Source organism: Callospermophilus lateralis, chromosome 7 (genome assembly GCF_048772815.1).
Source record: "Callospermophilus lateralis isolate mCalLat2 chromosome 7, mCalLat2.hap1, whole genome shotgun sequence".
NCBI classification, from domain to species: Eukaryota; Metazoa; Chordata; class Mammalia; order Rodentia; family Sciuridae; genus Callospermophilus; species Callospermophilus lateralis.
The window spans coordinates 98051647-98072743 of NC_135311.1; the positions used below are offsets into that span (position 1 = coordinate 98051647).

Consider the following 21097-nt stretch of genomic DNA (forward strand, 5'->3'; position numbering starts at 1 on the left):
ACCAGTTGTTTAATAGGCCTTTAAAAATAAAGCAGGCCTAGCTGGACACAGAGGTGCATGCCTGTAAGCCCAGCAACTTGGGAGGCTGAGGCAGGAAAATTGCAAGTTAGAGAGCAGCCTCAGCAACTTAGCAAAACCCTGTCTCAAAAAAAGGACTTGGGGATGTGGGTTCAATCCCTGGGATAAGAAGGAGGAGGAAAAAGAAGAGAGAGAAGGAATTCTACCTGTGAACCTCAGCCTCAGCCCCAGTCCTAAAGGTTTCCAGCTGACCAGTCATGGTGGGTTTACACAAAGGAGTAGCAGAACCTCATTGGCATTGTTAAAGAATGGCTCTGGCTGCTATGCAAGTGGACTGGAAGGGGCAAGACTAAAGGCTGGTAGACCAGGTTGGAAGCAATGGCCCCAATTAAGTCCCAACAATCAGAATGGTGGCCTGGAGAGAAGGGACCAATTCGAGTGATATTACAAAGAAAGTTCTCGGGGCTTGGTGTCCAATTATACGTGGAGGGTAAGGGAAAAGGGGGTTGTGATGAGCCCCTGACTGTGGACATCTGGTAGACGGAACGTAATTGCCATGGGAGCGGGAACTACATTCTCTTCCTTGCAGATCAAAAGAATAAACAGTGGTGCAGTTCTCTAACACGCAGATCATAGATTGGCTATCTGATAGTGGAGGTAAGACACACTATGCTGTTTGGGTGTACCGAATTTGATAGGGCTGTCAGACTCCTAGGTCCAGGGTCCAGAGTTGGAGAAAGTGTCTGAGTGCAGGAGCAAACTGTGGGGATAGAGGCTGAGCAATGAGAGTGGGGGTGGGGGGAGAGAGAGACAGAGAGAGAGAGAGAGAATGTGTATAAAGAGGAGGCTGGGCACTGAATCTTGGAGAAATTGTACCATGTAAGGATTGAAGCAGGGAGAGAATCCCCAAAAGGAGAGGGAGGAGGAAAATCTAGAGAATACAGGGGTTTCCTTGGGGTGGAGAGGACTGAGGACACTCCAGACACTTAGGGCAGGCGTGGGAAGCAAGGCAGGGGAGGCGGCACCTCCAATGGTCTCTCCCAGTTTTCCTTCCAAATAATTGACGGTTCATTATCACCCTATTTTAAAGGGCCTGAAACAGGCACAGAGAGAGGAAGTTGGTTCAAAGTCATCACACCGCCTATGGGGACTGTGCTATGAGACAACAGCTGTTCAGGCCACAGGTTACCTTTTATGACGAGACAGGATGCAGACTTTGCAAAGAATGGTTGTACAGGGTGGGGCGCAGGCCCTGTCCAGGCTGATCACTGCAACGTGCAGGGCAAGAGTCTCCAGGGCGTGCGAGAACATTTTCTCAAGGGGAACCACCTTCCCTTGAAACAGCTTGTTCTGCTGACTTGACAGGAGAGAGGATTGGGGACTCCTCAGTCCTGGGCCGCCTGCCAAAGCACGGAGCACAGACTCAGGGAGGCGGGGTCTGGATGCAGTCTCTGGGCCTGAGTGGGCCATGCCAGCTCTTCTCCCTTCTCCGGGAGGAGGGGAGGCTGCATGCCTGGGGTTCTGTTTGTTCTTAACTGACATTAACTGAGCCCTTGCTATGGGCAGGGCTCTGTCTGCATCATATTTTGGACTTGAATTTGCTTCATCCTCACGCATTCTATAAAGAATATACACTGCTGTGCTTATTTAAGGATGAAGAACTAAGGCACAGAGAGGCAAAGTCCTGGTTCAAGCCTTCACAGATAGCTTTTAGCCCTTGAGTGTGTGGATGGACAACTACTTAGCCCTGGAGTTTAGAATCAAATAATCGATAAGGTGGGGAGGGGGGTTAGGTCAGGCTTCGCTCTCTGGCTCTGGAACATTAGGTAAATTGCATCACCTCTCTGAGACTCAGTTTCTTCATCTGTAAAACGGACGTAAGGTTGCCCCCTCCCAGAAGATAGAAGAAAACAAAAAAGTCTCAGGGAGACTGTCCATTCTGGAATTATCCTTCCCCTTTCTATTCTTTTGAGGAAGATCTTGGCTGAACCTTAGGTTGGCAGGTAAGGGCAAGAGCTCCGGATTCCATATCAGATCAGTGGGAGTCTAATGAGCTTCTGATGTCTACTAGTCATTTGACTTCATTTTCAAGCCGCTTTCCCTCTGTAAGGTCTCAGTTTTCCCAAACCTAATATATGGGAAGATCAAAACTTGGGCTAGAATGGCACTTGAGTCCCAGCGACCCTCTCCACCCTCGGCAGACATCACAAATTGGCCAGAATGGCACCTGAGAACCCTCTTCAATGGGCTTCCTAGAGTTTGACTATGGCCAGGTTGTAGTTGCACCGTGAGATAAGTTACAGCATCTCAAAAAGGTGTTTTCTGTCCCACAAAGCCCTCTGATACAGGTAACAGATTCATCTTGGTATACATTTGCTTTACTAAGGATAAATTCTTCTAGTTTATATAGTATATAGGATCTTTTTTTTTTTTTTTTTTTTTTTTTACCAGCAAGCACACATAAATTTGCTGTTGTGGTTTTGTTTACAGGTTTTGTTCTGTTTTAAGTCAGGTAGGGTAAAGATGAATAAGCCTGGAACCGAGAGTTGATCTGCATATTCAAAGGAGACAGGAAAAGGGACACTTAGTGTGAGGGAGGATTCTTTAACCCCAATATACTAACGAGATAACTGTGTACAGAGAAATGAATCAGCTAAGTGACCTGTCTATGATCACAGCTAGGAAACGGCTGAGGTTCAAACCCAAGCAGGTCACCTCCAGAGCTGCCTCAATGCCTCAAATGCAAAAATCTATGTACGTAGCCCCCAAATGATTACTGAATGTCCACTCGACACCAGGTCCTGCTTTCAAGGCTGTGAACAAAGTTTTCAATAGTGAACAAAGTTGTCCAAATGCCTTGCTCTCATGGAGCTTAGAGGCACATTTACTGGAACCTGTTATACACCTCGTGCTTTACCAGCGCTGAAGCAGTGAGGCACGATGTCAGTGGTGCTATTGACATTGACTGGAACATGTGTTTGAATCTTAGCTCGATGGCTTCTTATCCGTGAGGAACGTCACCCTTTCCCTTTGTTCTTAAATTCCCTGAAACATGAGAATAATAACAGCTACTTCCAAAAGTTCCTGTGAGGTTCAAGCAAGATGATATTTATAAAGCCTGCAACACTACAAATTTTAGATGCTTAATAAATTGTAATTAGTATTAGTATTAATATGAAGTTGGTGCTATTTTGTTCACTGGCACAGATGAAAATGGAGTCTTGGAGAACTTAACTCTCAGGGAGGTTAGATAATGTTCCCAAGGACATGCAGCTAACCCTTGGTAGAACTGACATTCAAGTCCAGAACTACTCCACTCCATTGCCCATATGTAACACCGTGACCACATGTTTTCCAAACTCACAATTGGGCTAGCTTCAAGGCGACAAAAACCGTGTTCCTCTTTGGCATCTTATGCAACAAACCATATGGACCCTCGAGCTCTTACATAACGGGCCCAATGCTAACAAGAGGAAGTTTAACAACAACACAAAAAACAGATCACATTCACAACAGACCACCATATGTTCCCCCGTTCCCTGACAGCAGCCGTCCCAACTCCTACTTACGCGCCCACAGAAATCTTCTCGCCGAAAACAGTTTTATTCCCAAGTGACTCAAAAGATTGATGCCTTTATAAAAAGAAGGGGGGAAGATTCTGCACATCTTCAAAAGAAATTAGTCTTATTAACTCCTTAGGAAAACCCAGAAACCCTCAGCCTCCATTCTTTGGTCTTTGCTTGGAACCTGGTGGCTTCTCTGGAGACAGCATGGCCTCTGTGGCACACAGCTCACTTTCCTGAGGGAAGCTGATGACGATTCCTAGTTTCCACAGCCACAAGCCAAAGAACCCAGGTTCTTTGGCATGAACCCAGGTTCATTCTGCTTCTCCTGGTCTTGGACTCTTTTGTGTCTTGGTGAGTTTGAGCTCAGCTCAGGAGCCTCAAGTTTGCTGGGGGCTTTCTGGAAGTCAAGTCTAGAAAGCTAGTTTGAACTGTGAACTTCGTGTGTGTGGGTAAGGGATCCTATAGACAGCTCCATGCCAGGCCCCAAATTCCCACTCTATGATCTTTTACCCAGTTTCCTGCCTCTGTCAGCCCCCCATCCATCCCCCACCCAGCAACCAGAGCATTCCTGCTACTGTGTGAATCTCGTTGTGTGACTCCATCCCATAACTCATGTCACTGAGTCCTTGGGCTGGGAGAAAGGACTCCCCCTTCCAGGTGGGCCCTGTGTTCCAGCACATTCTTCCTCCTCACCTCCCTTGTACCCTCTTCCCCTCACCCTCTGAGCCCCAGCCCCATTGCCATCCCTTCCATGCCTGTGGCTTTGCACTTGCTCTTCCTCTGCTTGACCCATTGTCCCCCTTCCACTCAACTTCATCATCACCTCCCAGAGAAGCTTCCCTGTCCTCCTTGGTCCTAATTCAGTAGCTGGTTGAGATGTGTCTCCTTCCACAGCTCTGATCTCATCTGGCTATGTGCCTCCTAAGCACCAGAGATTTACAAGCTCCATGATTTGTGCATTGCCCCTTTCTTCTACTTGGTCTATAAGTTCCATGACAGTAAGGCCAAAAGATAGCATGGAGCAGGAACTTCATAAACGTTTGTTGGATATTCAGAGAAATGAAGAGGTCAAGGAGAGAGCACAGGCCAAGGGGAGCAAGAGTCCAGCCTGGTATATGAGCCTGCCATATCCAGCTGAGCAGCAGGACACTGACCCTGAGCAGCAGCAGCAACAGCTGCAGCAGAGGGGTTCATGCTCTTAAGAGAGAGCCCTTGTGCTATAGTAATGAATCACCAAGAACTTACCACAGGTAGCAAGCAGACCTCCCCAAAGGGAAACACAGACTGCTAGGTGACTTCGAAAGCCCAATGACCTCAGCCATCTGTGGCCAGCAAAATTGAGGTCAGTAAAACCCAAAGACTGACCACTATGGGAGTCCATATCAACTTAATAAGTTACAGGTATAACCCCAGGTTCCCATCCTCTGGCCTAGCTTTGAGCTCAGCCAGTGGACATTTCACTTTTCTCTAGCTGTCTATTTTGGTGGATTTCCTAGTTCAGAGACAAAGGGTAAGAGACTGACCAGCACTGGGGAACCACATAGCAAAATTACAGATGCAACAAGGAGTGGTGGCACACCCATGCAATCCCAGTGACTGCGGAGGCAGAGGCAGGAGGATCACAAGTTTGAGGTCAGCCTGGGCAACTTAGCAAGACACAGTCTCAAAATATGTCGGGGTAGGGGCTAGGGATATAGCTCAGGGAGAGAGGCACCCCTGGATTCAATCCCAAAGACTGGGAATAAAAAGATCGCAGATGCAGAGCCCTGAAGAAAGCAGCTAACTCCTCACCTCTTTACCACAGTGAATTCAACTGAATCCAACTTCACAATCAAGGATAGAGAAATATTCATCGCTGAGGCAAAAGAGAGAAGGTGAGCAGGATAGAGCCCTCCATTTCAGAAAGTCATCCAGTGAGCAGGGGCAGAGGTGAAGATGGAAATATAAACAAATTGTTATCAAAGGAAAGAAAATGTCACAGAAACACGGTGAGGAGGGGGCTCATGATTAGAGGGGAGCAGAAATGGGAGAATGATGAAGGGACTGTAATTTTTAAGCAGTGGGTGTGCACCAGGCTGGTGAAGGATGTTTAGAGGTGGGGAAGAAGGGCATGCTTGGTGCTGAGGACAAGGCCCTGTAGCCTGCCTGGAGAGCAGTGGAAAGGCCCTCTGACCTCTGTGTGCAGATGGTGGAGGCATCACACACTGAGAAGGCTCTGGAGACAGCAGGCACAAACACAGGACTCTGGGAGCCTGCTCCATTGGACAGGGTAAGGATGGGTCTTTACATAGAGGAAGGACATCCATAAAAACATAAGTCTTTCACGTATTGGCTTGAGTCGCGTCTCACTTCATTCAGGCCTCCACTCACATAGCCTCCCCTGGGAGAACACTCTGTCTCAAAAGGCAGCCCACACCCAGCTTTATTCTTCTGCATGGCTCCTCTCCTTCCTGGCATTATTCCATACATGTTTGTGCTCATCTTCATATCACATGCTTATTATCTGGATCCCTCATCAATTTTGGCTTACCCTTGTATTGGCAGCTCTGGGCACATTGCCAGGAATGGCAGCTGTCTGTACATAATTGAATGAAGAATGGATGAAGGATGGATGGATGGATGGATGGATGAAGTTTTTGTGCATTAGGAGAGCCTGGAATCATAGTACCGAGGTGCCTGTCCATTATTCTGGGACTGTATAATTTGTATCATTTCTCTGAGCCTCAGTTTCCTCATTTAGGAACTGAGGTTTAAGAGTAACACTTACCTGCCTATTACACAGCAATGTTGTGATGCTCCAATAAGAAAATGTCTGCAACGGCTTTTCATAAACCATCCAATGTAATTCAAATGTAACTAACACTGTTTGTTAGACTTCAGAAAGAAAAAGAGTAGGAATTAGTAGGAATTAGGAGAGGGCAGAGATCAGTTATCTCTAATTCTCCTCCCACCATCTGCTTTTTATGTGACCTTGAGCAAGATTCCCAACAGCTTCAGCTGTAGAATGGGAAGAAGCATCTTTCTGAACTCAGGGTCAGTTCTAGGCCAAAGCACCTTCAAAATCCTTTTCTGTGCTCATAGCTGAGGTTGAAATGACAGTCCCCAGACATGTACTGTGCTTAAGATCCTTTCCCACAGCTCACCTCCTCAACTCCTAGCCCATGTCTCATGGGATGGGCAACACAGGATTCACGACTTTCCAGTCCTGGACATAGGCAGAACCACCCAGCTACCTGGCCCCTGTACCTGACTGTTCTCCACTCCTGCTGTGAACAAGACGGGGATGTGCTGGGGTCTCCCTTCGCCAGTCTCACCTCCACTCAGCTTCTGCAGCCCTTTTCCCCCCAAAACACACAAAATTAACTATTATGATTAATTCCTTTCATGTCTCTCCATGTTTCCTATGTATACATACGTAAGTACAAATACATATTCTTATTTTTCACTGTAATTGTTACTCCTAAGTATTGTAGCATGATATAAATAATGTTTTATTTAGCAGTATAACTTGAGGTTTCAAAATCAGCATGTGAATTCTCTTATTCTTTCTTTATGGTACTCTACTGGATGAAGACATCATTCTGATTTTACCAAACTCCCTTACATGAATGTTTACCCTGATTATAATCATTTATTATTACAAATAATGTTACTATGAAGTCTTGTACATTGGCCATTTTATAGATTGTTGGGTGGATAATTCCCAGAAGTATAATTGCTGAATCATTTGTAATTTTGATAAATATTCAAAATCACATCCCCCAGTGATGGTTACATTCGTTTGACAGGACTTCTGGAAAAAATACCGTAGACTGGGTGGCTAAAACAAAACAAATTTATATCATCACTTCCGGGCTTTACTTTGGTAAGTTGCATTTTCTTCCAAAATTATCTATTTCATATAGATTTTTAGAAAATTTGCAAAGAAGCTTCTTCTTATTATTTCATTCTTGTGTTTCTTGGTTTTACCCTCCTATTTCTTATTATAGGTAATTGCTCTTTCTCTCCCCTAGAAAGATGATTAGATAAGCTAACTGGTTCATCCCCTTCATTAACTTTTTTATTTTTTTAAAAAAAAGTCTTCATAATGATGTCTTTATTTATTCTGCTTTTTCTGTTTTCTGATTTATTTTTTTTCCTTAATCTATTTTCTGCTTCCAGTAAGTTTGCTTAGTTATTCTTTCCTTTTTTAACTTTTGATATATGCTTGGTCTATTTTTTTTCTCTACTTATTTATCAATGTCAACATTGAGGCATGAATTTTCCTGAGACTGTTTATTACAGTATTCCATGGCTTTAATACATAATATTTTTCTTATGTTGTTTAAAAAATTCTGTCTAAATTAAGCTATTAAGCTGAAGTATATACCTCTCCAAATTAATTTTTAATCTTATTATAAATATATAATTTATTGCTTTGTTGAGAATATCATAAGTATAATATAATACCATGTTTCTTATGATGTTGAGCATCTTCTCGTATGCTTACTTGCCATCCACCAATGTCCTTTGCAGAGGTGTCAGCGTATTGGTTTTCTTGTTATTGGTTTGAGAGGTATATTTTTAGACTTTACACAGGTTCTTTATCAGATATATGCTTTGTACATATTTTCTCCCAGTCTGTGGCTTGCCTTTCATTCTTTCATTATCTTAATAGTATCTTTCAAAGAAATAAGTAGTTCTTAATTTTTATGAATTCCAAATTCTCAATTTATCTTGTGGATCATGCTTCTGGTTATGTCTTTAAGAAATCTTTTTTTTCCTCCTCCATGTTTTAAAGCTGTCAGTTTCACATTCAGGTCTATAATTCATTTGGAGTTGGTGTTTCCATATGATGGTAGATATGGATCAAGGTTAATATTTTTACATATCGGTTACCCAATTGTTCTAGTATCATTTGTTGGAAAGATTAGACTTTCCTAAATTGCCTTTTGGCCTTTTGTGAAAAGTCAAATTGTTCATGTTTGTGTGGATCTACTTCTTAATTCTTCTATTTTGTTGGTCTTTGTGTCTACCTTTACACTAATACCACACAGTTCTGACCACTGCAGCTTCATAATTTGCTTTGAAATCAGGCTGTGCTTGCCCTCCCATTTTGTTGTTTTTCAACATAGTTTTGGATATTCAAAGTGCTTGATATTCCCTGATGAATTTTAAAAAGAACATGTAGATCTGAACAGAACATCTGCTGAGATTGTGATTCTGCTGACTCTGCAGATGGATTTGGGAAGCACTGACATCTCTACACCCAAGAACAAGGCGCATCTCTCCATTTATTTAAATCCTCATTACTTTCTCTAGGCAATGTTTTGTAGTTTGCAAAGAACAGGCTTCACATATCTTTTATCATATTTATCCCTAAGTATTTCACTTTATTTGATGCTCTTGTAAATTTTTTACCATCTACATTTCTAATTTTTATTGCAACTATAGTGACAAACAATTGATATTTAATATTATTCTTGCATCTTGCAATCATGCTGAACTCTCTGGTTAGTCATAGTAGTGTTTTTATAAATTCCATCCAATTTGCTCCCTAGACAATCATATTTTCTAAGAATAAATAATTTTCTTTCTTTCTTTCCAATCTGAATTCTCTTTATTTTTTTCCTTGCCTTATTGCATTGGATAAAAACTTCATGACAGTGTTAAAAACAAGTGAAAAATGAATATCATTTTCTTTTTCGTTTTCTTTTTCTTTTTTTCAAATATTAGGGAGGAAGCATTTAATCTTTCACCATTAAGGACAATGTTGTCTGTGAGGTTTTCATAGGTAATCTTTGCCAGATTGTGGAAGCTCTCTTCTTAGTCCTATTTTGCTGAGAGATTTTTACCAGGAATGAATGATTCATCTAATAAAACAAAATATGTTTTTTTTTCTTTTTTTTAACCTCATTAATATGATAAATGTTGGCTTTCTAATACTAGATCAACTTCTTATTCCTGGAATAAATCCCAATGGGGAATATGTATTATTGCTTTTATAATACTTCTTTTCAACACACAAACACACACACACACACTAAATTTTATTGGAAATTTTTTAATCTATTTCTATTATCTTTTTTCTTTTAATGTCTTTGGTTTTATTATCAAGGTAGGTCTGGCATCATAAAATGAGCTGGAAAGCATTCTCTCCTCTTCAGTTTTCTGGAAGAGTTTGTGTTGAATTTGTAATTCCTCCTTAAGTGTTTGGTAGAATTCATTAGTGAAGCCAATTGAGATTGGAATTATATTTGTGTGAAGGTTTTCAGCTACAAATTCCATTTTTTAGTAGATAAAGACAATTCGGGTTATCTATCTCTTCTGTAGTAAACTTTATTAGTTTGTGTGCCTTTCCAGCAATGTATCCATTTCATCTTGGTTGTCATAGTTATTGGCATGAAGTTATTCATAATATTCCCTAAAAATCCTTTTGCCTTTTGTAATTATGTCATCTTCTTGTTCCTGACATTGAAAACTTGTGTCGTCTCCTGTGTCCTCCCACCCCTGCCCCTCCTCCTCCTCCTCTTTCTTCTTCTTCTTTCCATCCTGATGGGTCCAACTAGAGGTTTATTGTTTCTCAAAGAACCAGTTTTCTTTCTTATTGCCTTTCTTCATTATTTTCTGTTCTCTCTCTCTCTCTCTCTCTCTCTCTCTCTCTCTCTCTCCTACTTATTATTTTCATGCTTTCCTTTATTCTGTTCACTTTAGGCTTGATTTGCTCTTTTCTTCCTATTTCTTAATGTTTAGCTGAAATAATCAATTTGCCTTATTGGATTGGATAGAAACTTCTTGACAATGTTGAATACAATCCAGGCACTCAGTGCTACAGACTTTTCTGGAAGTACTAGTTCAGTGGCATTCCCCAGATGTTAATATAAGGTATTTTTATTTTCATTCAGTTCAAAATATCTTATCATTTCGCTTTGATGTCTTCTTTGAGTTATTCACAAATCTGAGAGTTCGGGTATGTTTCCCTCTAATTCTTTCAGTGGGTTCTTTCTCCAGCCTTGTAGAGCTTCCTTCCATGTGTGTGCTAACCAGAAGCCTCTACAGATCTTCAAAGTTCTCCATCTGTGAGGCTGTATCTTCTCCAGTCCTTGGTTCTATGAATCTCTCTACCTGAGTCTCTCTGAACTTTCAGTTTCATCTCAACTCTGGGGCTCTACTGAGCTCTCTTTGGATTTCTTCTTTATGCCACAGCCTAGAAACTCTCTCCAAATGGGAACAGTTGTGGTACTCACCTTAGTTATTTTCTGCCTTCCAGGAGTGACTCACTATCTTTCATTGACCGATGTACAGTATCTTGAAAACAATTATCTTTTATTTTGTCTGGTCTTTTTGGTTGTCAAGTATGAAAATGAATCCATGTCCTTTTCTACACCTTGGCCAGAATCAGAAGTTAAGGTAGCTTGCATTTATTAATATAATAAACTACTCTGATTAGTTACTTGTGTTCATAGTTTTCGAATGGTTTGTATTTCAGTCCTAGTGGTTACCATTGAATTGTATCTTTATATACCATCCTTAGTTTTACTTTTCTGACAACATCTATTAGATTAGTGATGAAACAGTTATTGTACTTGTCTTTCTATTCTTAACAAACCAATTTCAATCAACGTTATTTTTAGTATAGTATGTTGGTATAGATACTTAATTAAGTTTATTTTTAAATAAGCTTATTTTTCTATTGTTTGCATCTTCTGTGTCTTCCCCCAATTCTTATCGTGTCTATAGTATAACTTCCTGGTAGGAGAAGGTAGGAAATGTTAGCATATTTGCAGTGCTGGTCCCCAAAGCATCACTTGGGATATATAGAAATGCTTCTGAGCCCTGGCTCTCTTATTACCAGCTCTACTCTGACCTTTGTGTAACCTATCATAATCAGTTTCCTAGAATGGGATACCTATCTTTTAAGCTTGTTAAGAAACTTACACCCTTACACATGTAAAATACTTAGCATAAAACCAGATGCACAGGAGTACTTAGATAATTTCAATTATTATTATGAATAAAAATAAAATTTAACAGGCTAACATCTATATAGTATGTATACATAGTGGGCACTGTGCTAGCCTCCTTATATCCCTATTCCACTTAATCTTCACAATGAATATGTGCCAAATGCATTGTCTCATTTCAGAGCTGAGGAGGCTGTGAGGGGTTAAGCATATACCCAGTCACCCAGCACATAAATGACATTGGTGAAATTAAGACCAAAATGATGCCAAAGTCAGAGGTCACTCCACTACCCCACAGCTGCCTTTAATATGCTTCACCCTGCCATGCTAATGAAAGCACAAACACATACACATACACACATGTGCAAGCACACACCTGCATGTGTGTACTCACTTTATTCTGAGAACAAACTTGGCCTTACAGCTTGGTCTATAGACAGGATACACCTGGACGCATATAACTTGCCTGTTTTCCAAACGCTAGTTGAGAGTCTGGCTTGCAGACAATGTGCAGATGGAAATCTTCCTGGACTTAAGCCAAGAAGAGGAGAAAGGGTGGAAAAGTCTTGCCCCATGGCCCACAGTAGCATCCAGGGCACCCAGATAAGACAGATACTTGGACATTAGCTGTAGGAATCATGCCATCAATACCTTTGGCCTTTTCAGTACTTTATAGTTTGCAAAGTTCTTCAGCATCCAGCTCCCTCAGACTTTCCACAGCAGCTTTAAATCTGAGGAAATGGTGGCTCAGAGAGGCTAATGCCTCACCCAAGGTCACCCAGGCAGTTGGTAATAGAGCCTGGACAACAATCCAGATCTCCTAACCATTTGTCCAGTGTTTTTCTCATGGTGCAGTTTTGACTTCATGGATAATATAAATCCTGTCATAGTTTTATTAGGGGTATGATTGTACCCCATAGGTGGGTAAGAAAAGAATCAATATGTAACCAGTACTGCATGTCCTCAGCACTATGATGTGAGTGGCAACAAATAAAAAGACTCAAAGCCTGGTCCTTGTTCTTAATACAAATTTATTCATTCACTCATTCATTCATTCAAAGAGTTCCCTTGGTGTCCATCCCTGTCAGGAGTTAGGAAGAACTCCCCAAGGAGCTCACTGTGTGATGAAGGAGACAGACTCAAAGGTCAGCTGTTCCAATTCCATTGGAGAAAAGCTAAAATAAAAGTACCTGGGGTCTGATGGACATACTGTTGACAGTTCTTCCCTTTGCCCGTGGGATCCTAGAAGGCATTGCAGAAGGGAACGGAGTGTGGAAGGATCCACAGGAGCCCAGGGAGCAGGATCTCAGCATGTTGAGGAAGAAGTGGGCATGTTGCGTTCAGAGGACCACCAGTGGCCCAGGACAAGGGCAAGGGCTTGACAGGCATCGCATGCAGAGGCCTCATGGTCCCACTGAGATCAGACTCTTCCCTGTGGATGATGGAAAGCCATTGTAAGATGTGAAACAGGCAGTAACGAAACAGTTAGAATTGATTAAAAAGCTCACCTTGGCACAGGCAGGAATGAATGCAATGACTGATCGAGGTGCGGACCCACACGGAGCATGGGCAGGAAAAGGGTGGGTGACTCTTGCTTAATTTAAGGTCAGCATCGATGGCAGCTCAATGAGGCCTTTAAACCTAGCTAGAAGTTCCTCCTCTGGCACCCAGGAACCTCTCTCCCATGCCTTGGAAGCAGCAACAGAGTTCAGTAATGGTTAACAACAACTACTTTTAAGCTATGGTTTTAAGACATTTTATGCCGTCTCCACTTCTCAGGCTTTGTGACTTTTGGACAAGTTGCTTAGTCACTCTGTGCCTTGGCTTCCTTATCCAGGAAGTGGAGATGATAATAGTACCCATCTCCTTGATTATTAGAAAGATTAAATAATTTAATACATATAAAGCACTTCAACAGTGTCTGTGATTAAGCATGCAATAAAAGTGGATTTGTATTAGCACTACATGCATTCACCATTGGGAAGTTGTGTTTATGGATGTACCTGACCAATCAGAGAGCTCTTTGGGGGCAGGTACCCATGCCAGCAGAGAGAGGGCCTGGGACACAGCAGGCTCTTGACAAGTATTTGCTGAGCACATTGGATGCTAAGCTGAAGATGCATTCAAGAGATTCAATCACTTGACTGATTAAACATTAGGCAGAGTGTTAAAGAGGAAAATAAAGGATTCTGAGGTTTCTGAACTGGGATAGGTGATGTCACGGCTGAGATGGGGAATCAGAGAGATAAGTAGCTAATTTGCCCAAGATCAAATCTGGGAACTGAAGAAACAGAGGTCTGAACCAGGTCTGTCAGAGTTCGTGTTCCATAAAAACAGTTTACATAACTTGCATGACTGAGCTTAGTTACAGTTCCCAATGCAGCAGGTTTCTAATGCATATGTCAAATGAGTCGGTGAAGCCTAGAGCAAATGGCTTTCTTTTTGTAGATGCCAGGATGCCAGGATTGCTTTGCTTTTCAATGATAGAGGTCTGTGGAGGTCAAATAAAGAAGAGAAAACCAAATGTTCCAGGAAGAACTAGTAACCAATATTTTTGGTGTGTATGAGCGTGAGGATCCACCTGCCTTCTCCTTTTTTCTCACACATCGGGACATCTTCTGTGATCCCCAGCGTCATAATAACTCTTGCAAACTGCTAGGAAGGATGACTAAAACTGCCTACCAGGAAGTTTTGCAAAGCCCACATCAAAAAAAAAAAAAAAAAAAAAAGTGTGCTTGGTGACAGGGGACCAGTCATGCGGACTCCTCCACATATGATCCTGTCTCAATCACCACCTCCCCAGAGGACAGGCTTCTTTCACCAAGCCACTTGTAGGATTGACACCTGAATGTCACATATTGATATATTTATTGGGTCAAGATGGATAGCATACAAAATGTGGTTCCATAAGATTATATCACCTAGTGACACTGTAGCCCGCTTAGTGTGCCTAAGTACACTGTGATGCTCACACAAGGACAAAAATCACCTAATGACACATTTCTCAGAACACAGCCTGTCATTAAGCGATGCATGACTGTATTAAAACAGAATCGTCTGCATAGTTCCTATTTGAAATCTAGGACCTTCCTTCAATTCAAATCTGGGTCAGGACAGTAATAATAATTATAATCATGTATTAATTTATTGAATGTTTACTACTTCCAAAATCCAGTGAGTGCTTTACATCTACTAATTCATTCAAACTTCACCAAATGCTGTAAGAAACAGTTATCATTACTCAAAAAAAGCAAAAAGGAATGGAATTTCAGCCTCAGAGAAGCTGAACAGCTGACCAAAGGCACTCAGCAAATGAGTGAGGAACCAGGATCGGAGCCCCAGCTTGGCTGACTCCAAAACCCACAATGCATCCATGCACCAATTTTCTCTTTGCCTCCTTTGAATTTAGGACTGTGCATAGTTTAACTTCATCCAAATAATTCCAGTGAAGGCATGGAGCTCACATTCTAATTCCAGGGATAACAAGATAAGAGTATCCCTGCTCAGATGCCTTCTAACAGTCCAAAAGAATCAGAGGAGGGCTGCACAGGGATCAGGAGACAAGATTCAGAGATCTGGGTTCAAAGGTCGACTGTGCCACTTACTAGCCATGAGGCTTCCGTTGAATCACTTAAATTATTTGAACCCCTGTTTGTTTGTTAGTTTTACATGCCCTCTTCCCCCAACACACTTTTTGAAATATAAAATAAATGGGTTTATCTAAACAGCCTCTGAATGCTCTTAGAAAAACTATTTGTTCTGTTTCAAAATTTATATTTTTTTAGTGAAAACTTTTCCAGTTAAAAAGTAGTATCTATTAAAGAAAAGACATACTTGTTACAGAAAGAGTAATATATTCTTGTTTTAAAAAAAGATATAGAAGAGTAGAAAGAAAAAAAATCTGATTCTTTATAGCACAAGAGTTACTATTGAAAATTTGAATTTAAAGGACTATCAAAGAGGTTTAACAAAGCTTTGGACATTAACAACAACAGCAAGGATGTTCGGGCTTTTCTTGTAACTTTTCCCTAAACATTTTTTGGCCTTCTTTTAGAAGCATTTTATTTCATGTTTCTTTTCCAATGTTCAGGTATACAGACTTAATGTGCTCTTCCTTTCTTTTTTTTTTTTTTTATCAGAAATATCAATTGAGCCTCCTAGCTTTGTTTTATTTATTTATTTGTTTTAATGTGGTGCTGAGGATCAAACCCAGTGCCTCCCACATGCAAGACAAGCCCTCAACCACTGAGCTACAACCCCAGTCCTGGACTTAACATGTTCTTATGAACTTTTTTATTTTTTGATGACTAGAAATAAATAAAATAAGTTTAAAAAAAAAAAAAAAAAAACCTCTTAGTAATATTTCACTCCACAAGCTCTTGCTAAGAACCTACAATGTCTGAGACTTGTTCAAGGAGACATGCAGAATGCAAGGCTGTCCTCAATGAGGAGCAGCAATGACCAGTGGGGGGAAAGCCCAGGAGGACCGGTGAGTGAATGGAGTGGAGCACCCAGCACCTGGCAGAGTGAGCTACCAATTTTGTCACAAAGGAGGCAACAAAGACTGGGTCTTGAAGCATAAACAAGAGTCCAACAAATGACAAAGTCTTAGAAAATCAACTACCTACACCAGCTCCTGTTTGGTCATCTAGTGTCAGAGGGACCATGTGGAAATTATACTCTGATTAACAGATAAGGAAACTGAGGCTCCTAGAGCACGTGGTGAAGCTAATATTTAAAAGTCATGAAGCTAATATAAAAATGGCAGCATTACTCTTTTCAACAATTCAGGATGTTAACAATGGGCAGGCCTGAAAGACACAAGGCTGCTTGTCCCCAGAGGGGTTTGAATAAGCATGCACTAGGACTCTTGCTGGTGGTGGGAATTAGAGTCTTTCAAATGAGCCTCCTGCTCCCTGCTCAACTATTCATAGGCTATTTAACCTGGAAGCCTCTATTTCCTCAGCTGTAGAATAGGAACGTGGCAGTGCCTTCTTTACAAGGTCCTGGAGAAAAAATAAAGAGGGCAAAGATGGCCCTTGGACCTGTAAAAGCTGGCAATTATCACAGTTGTACAATCTACCTGTGGATTCATGGTAACCAGTTGTTGGGCTTCAGGCTTCTGGTAGCAACCAATTATCTCTTTGTATGAGCTCTAACATGGAATATTGCGCTAATAAAAGTCTTAGAGAAAAACTGGGCGTGGTGGCACATGCCTGTAATCCCAGCAGCTCAGGAGGCTGAGGCAGGAGAACCACGTGTTCAAAGCCAGGCCCTTAGCAACTCAGTAAGACTCTGTCTTTAAATAAAATACAAAATAGGGCTGGGATGTGTCTCAGTGGTCGAGTGTCCCTGAGTTCAATCTCCAGTACAAAAAAAAAAAAAAAAGTCTTAGATACAAAGATGTGATCATTAATGTCATTTAACTTAACCCTGTGGAGATCATGCAGCAATAGGAGACAAAGTTCTCCTTTTGCACACAGGGAAATAAATTCCAAGAGAGGAAGGGGTAGGTCCAAGTCCATACATGAAGTTAGAAACAGGATGGAAGCCATGGTCTCTGATGCCTACCCAAGCTCTAAATTTGGCTTTCATCTGTTACTAAGCAGTTCCCAGGACCTTCAGGATCCTGTCTTTATTCATTGAGCATCTGTCACTTACAGATTCAAAGGATTTTCTACATATTCACTATTCAATCCAAATAGCAACCCGATGAGACTGATCTTATTGGTAATCTCCATGTTATGGATAAAGGAAATGCAGCAGAGAAAGGTGAAGTCACTTATTCTAGACTCAACCAGTGCAATAGTGAAGCCAAGATTCATACCTGGGCAGCTGGGCTCCTGAGCCTGTACCTTAACCACTACACCATATGGACTCTCAAAGTGAAAAGGTGTGTAGCGGCTGCCTGGGAAAGGCTGTCTCCAGAGGGGAGAAGGAAGTGGTGTGTTACAGGCACCAGGAGAAGAAAGGAAGGAAGGGTCAGTTGAGGGAATTGAGAAAGTCCAGGCCTCCTGGAGTAGGTGATCTTTGTCTGGTTTCAGATCCACCTAAGTTTCCTCCAGGTTGGTAAGTGGGAGAAGGGAGGAAGGTACTCTGCAGATAGAACCACCTTTGCTAAGGCAAGCAGGCCTGAGGCAGCCAAGGGCTTAAGGGGCACAGTCAAGGCGCTAGAGAGACAAAGACAGGGAGAGACACAGAGGGGCCAGGGCACCAGGCACTAGCTAGTGAGTGAAGTGAGCAAATTACTCCATCTATAGGAGCCTCAATTTCCTTATCTGCAGATGAGGATAATAATGCCTACTTTATGAAGCTGTAGAATACTGAGGTGTGTTTATACATCCTAACCCACTGCTATTTCTCTTTCTTTATTTGTTTGCTGCTCATAAAACTATTTCCCTCAGTAAAAAAATTTTAATTGAGCCTATTTTTTTACACTTATACTCACAGTAGCGTTAATAATCCTAAGTGTCATGATTAGTCACTCGTAATAACAATATAATTAATAATAATGTTAATTGCCTTTGATTGCAGGCACTAAGTGCTTAATATGTATAATCTATGTTTATCTAATCTAATCCTCAGAACATGTCTTAAAGATAGGCATCATTATCCCCATTTCATGGATGAGGATGATGAGTTTGAGGAAGATTAAGAAACGTACACAAAGGTCACCCAGCAGGGACAGACTGGCGATGACCCTCAGGTCTGTCTGTCTGAAAAACACGCCCTGCGCAGGGAATGCTGCGTGTTTGTCCCTCTGCTTCTTTCTCAGAAAGCAAACAAGCATTCCAGGAGGCCTGCTGCACGCAGGGACAGGAGGGCCAGAGCGGGAGGGACAGGGCCTGCGGAGGCAGAGGCGGGAGGCGCCTGCAGGGCGGTGGCCACGCTGGCCTCTCCGCGGGAGCCCACATGTCCTGCAGGGAGCCTGGCTTGACCCGGACCTCGGGTATCCAGGGGCCGCTGCGCGTCTGGCCCACGGGGACGTGGCCGCAGCGCCGCGCCCGGGCAGCGCGCCGTCCGTGGGTGGCTCCCAGCGGCGGGGAGTTCTGTGCTATCTGCTGGAAGGCTTCCAGAACCCTCCTCCCGCCTCCGCCCAGGGCCGGCTCTTCAGAAACTGAAACCAGCAGACCGCCGGGGCGCCAGCGCTCGCGGGACGCAGCCCGGCGTTGCCTTGTTTGGGGAGGCCGCGGGGCTAGGCGGAGCGCGGCTGACGTGGCCCCCCAGCCCCGGCCCGGCCCCGGCTCCAGGCGGCCACCTCCACCGCGCGCTGCAGCGCTGGCCCCCGGGAGTGCGGGATCCCGATCCCCGCAGCCGGCTATCTTCCAGCGGAGGGACCGCGAGCAGTGTCCCCCTTGGCTGTATGCTGGAGATTAATAAATTCAGCCACCTGTGCCACAAGAAGTGCCCAGGGTATGGGCACTGCGTTGGCATCCTTGTTGCAGTGGGGGCTGGGCAGGCTGCCTAGTGAGATCGGTGTTCAAGCACAAGTTGAATGAGATGGGAAAGCAACGGGAACAGCAGGAAAGAACCCCAAACTTGCCATCCCTACCCACATGCTCATTTGGGTACCTGAGAACTACCTGGAAAGCTCAGGCCTGACTCCATCTGAAGTCCTGAAGGCAAACTCTTTTAAAAGCGTACCTCTGGTCTAAGCTATTAGTCCCCCATTTGCATCTTCAAAGACCCTTGTGTTATTTCCTCCCACCCCATTAATTGCACAGAGTGAGATATTTTGTTAACCAACCTAGATTTATTAATTTACTTACTCTCTAAGTTAATCAAAGGCACAGAGTTCACTCAACAAATTTTCAACAAATATTTATTCATTCAACACATATTTATTGAGTACCTACTGTGTTTGTGGTAGAGACCGAGGACAAGGACTTTGTCCCATGGAGTTTGCTGACTGGGTGAGGGAAAACAGAATATGAACAAGAATTCAAATACTGACATTTAAGCCAAGACAATCCAGCTAAACATGAGACACCCTCTAGGTTTTTTCAGTGAGAGATGTGGTTTTAGTCAAAAGTAAATTAAGTTCATCTATTGTTCCCTTATGTGGCTCCATTATACAGAAGTGGAGTAGGGGTTCCTCCTCAACACAGAAGCACTCACACATACACCACAGTACTGATGCTTCCATAGACTCCCTAAATCCACGATCATCTAAGGCCTGGGAAAGAGACAGTGTGGAAGGAAAGCTGGCATACAGAAAGACCCTAGAGCTGGATTCCTGCCTCTGTGGCCAGTCTCATGGCCCTCACTATGAGGAACTCCTAGCAGTTACTGCCAAACACTGAGCATTGGGTGGCTAAGAGTGTGGGCTTTGAAGCCAGGCTGCCCAGGGTGGAATTCTAGCTCTTCCTTGCTAAATCACAGACAAGGTCCTTAACCTCTATGTGTCTGTGTTTCCTCCTCTATAACGTGGTCTGGATAATACCTACTTTAAGAATTGTGGGAATTGGAGAGATGGTGCCTAAAGCAGGTAGCAGCCACTCAGTGTGTAAGCAGTTACACTGCTTCATCTTGGCTTGGATGCCCTCTTTACCTGAAGCAGTCACCCCCGCCTTTTTCTCTGCCTGGAGAGTTTATAATTATAATCCAATGTCTCTTCCTCTCTAAAGCTCTCCTTGCTTTATTCACTGGGTAATTTGATGTTTTTTTCTTCTATGTTCCTGGAACTCTTTTTTTAGTCCCTTTATAGTACCTCTCATATTGCAATCGTTTTTCTCATTGTTGTTTAGGTGTTTATCTTCTTCACTGGACTATGAGTTCTTGAAGAGGAGGAACTAGATTGTATAGATCTTTTCAATTCAAGGAACAAGATAATCCTTAGGGTAGAGTAAGCATTAATGGGTGGATAGGAGGATGGATGGATGGATGAGTGGGGTGAAGTGATTTCCTCAGGATCACAGAGTTCTAATCTAGAGTTTAGTTCATGTTGGAAATATTATTTTTCTGAGCCTCTGGTTTCCCATCTGGGAAAAAGATCCGATAATAAGCCACCTATATTTTGGGATTGAAATGGTTTAAAAAAAAAAAGGCACATATGAGAGGGTGTTCAAGAATATAAGCTGTAGGGCTGGGGATATAGCTTAGTTGGTAGAGTGCTTGCCTTGCATGCACAAGGCCCTGGGTTCAATCCCCAGTACCGCCCCCCACCCCCCACTCAAAAGAAAGAGTAGAAGCTACAGAGTCAGATTGCTTAGGTTTCAGTCCTAGCTCTGCCACTTGTGAGCTATATGATCTTAGACCAATTCTTACCCTTGCTATGCCCAGCAAAGACAGAACACATTAGTGGACTCTTCAGATAATTAAGAGATTGTAAAGTCCCCAGTGCCTATCACAGGGTAGGTGTTCAGTAAATAAATATTGGTTCCCTTCCTCCAAACTCCACCTTCTCCCTTCTTCAGATGTATGGGCCTTGGGCTCTGAAAACCCCAAACAGCTGTTCAGATGCCACATTTTGCTCCTAGTGACTAATGCCCCTAAGCCACGGTTGGAAAGCTGACTCCAGAACTGAGCTTACACTTGAATGCTGAGTTAGACACAGGGAATGTGGCTGAC

The 21097-nt window shown here is 42.7% G+C and overlaps 1 non-coding gene across 1 annotated transcript; it reads left to right on the forward strand.

Moving 5' to 3' along the window:
- The first annotated feature begins 20614 nt into the window (after positions 1-20614).
- Trnaa-ugc (transfer RNA alanine (anticodon UGC)) lies at positions 20615-20687 on the forward strand. The gene has a single exon. It is a non-coding gene; the product is annotated as a tRNA-Ala (tRNA).
- The last annotated feature ends 410 nt before the right edge of the window (positions 20688-21097 follow it).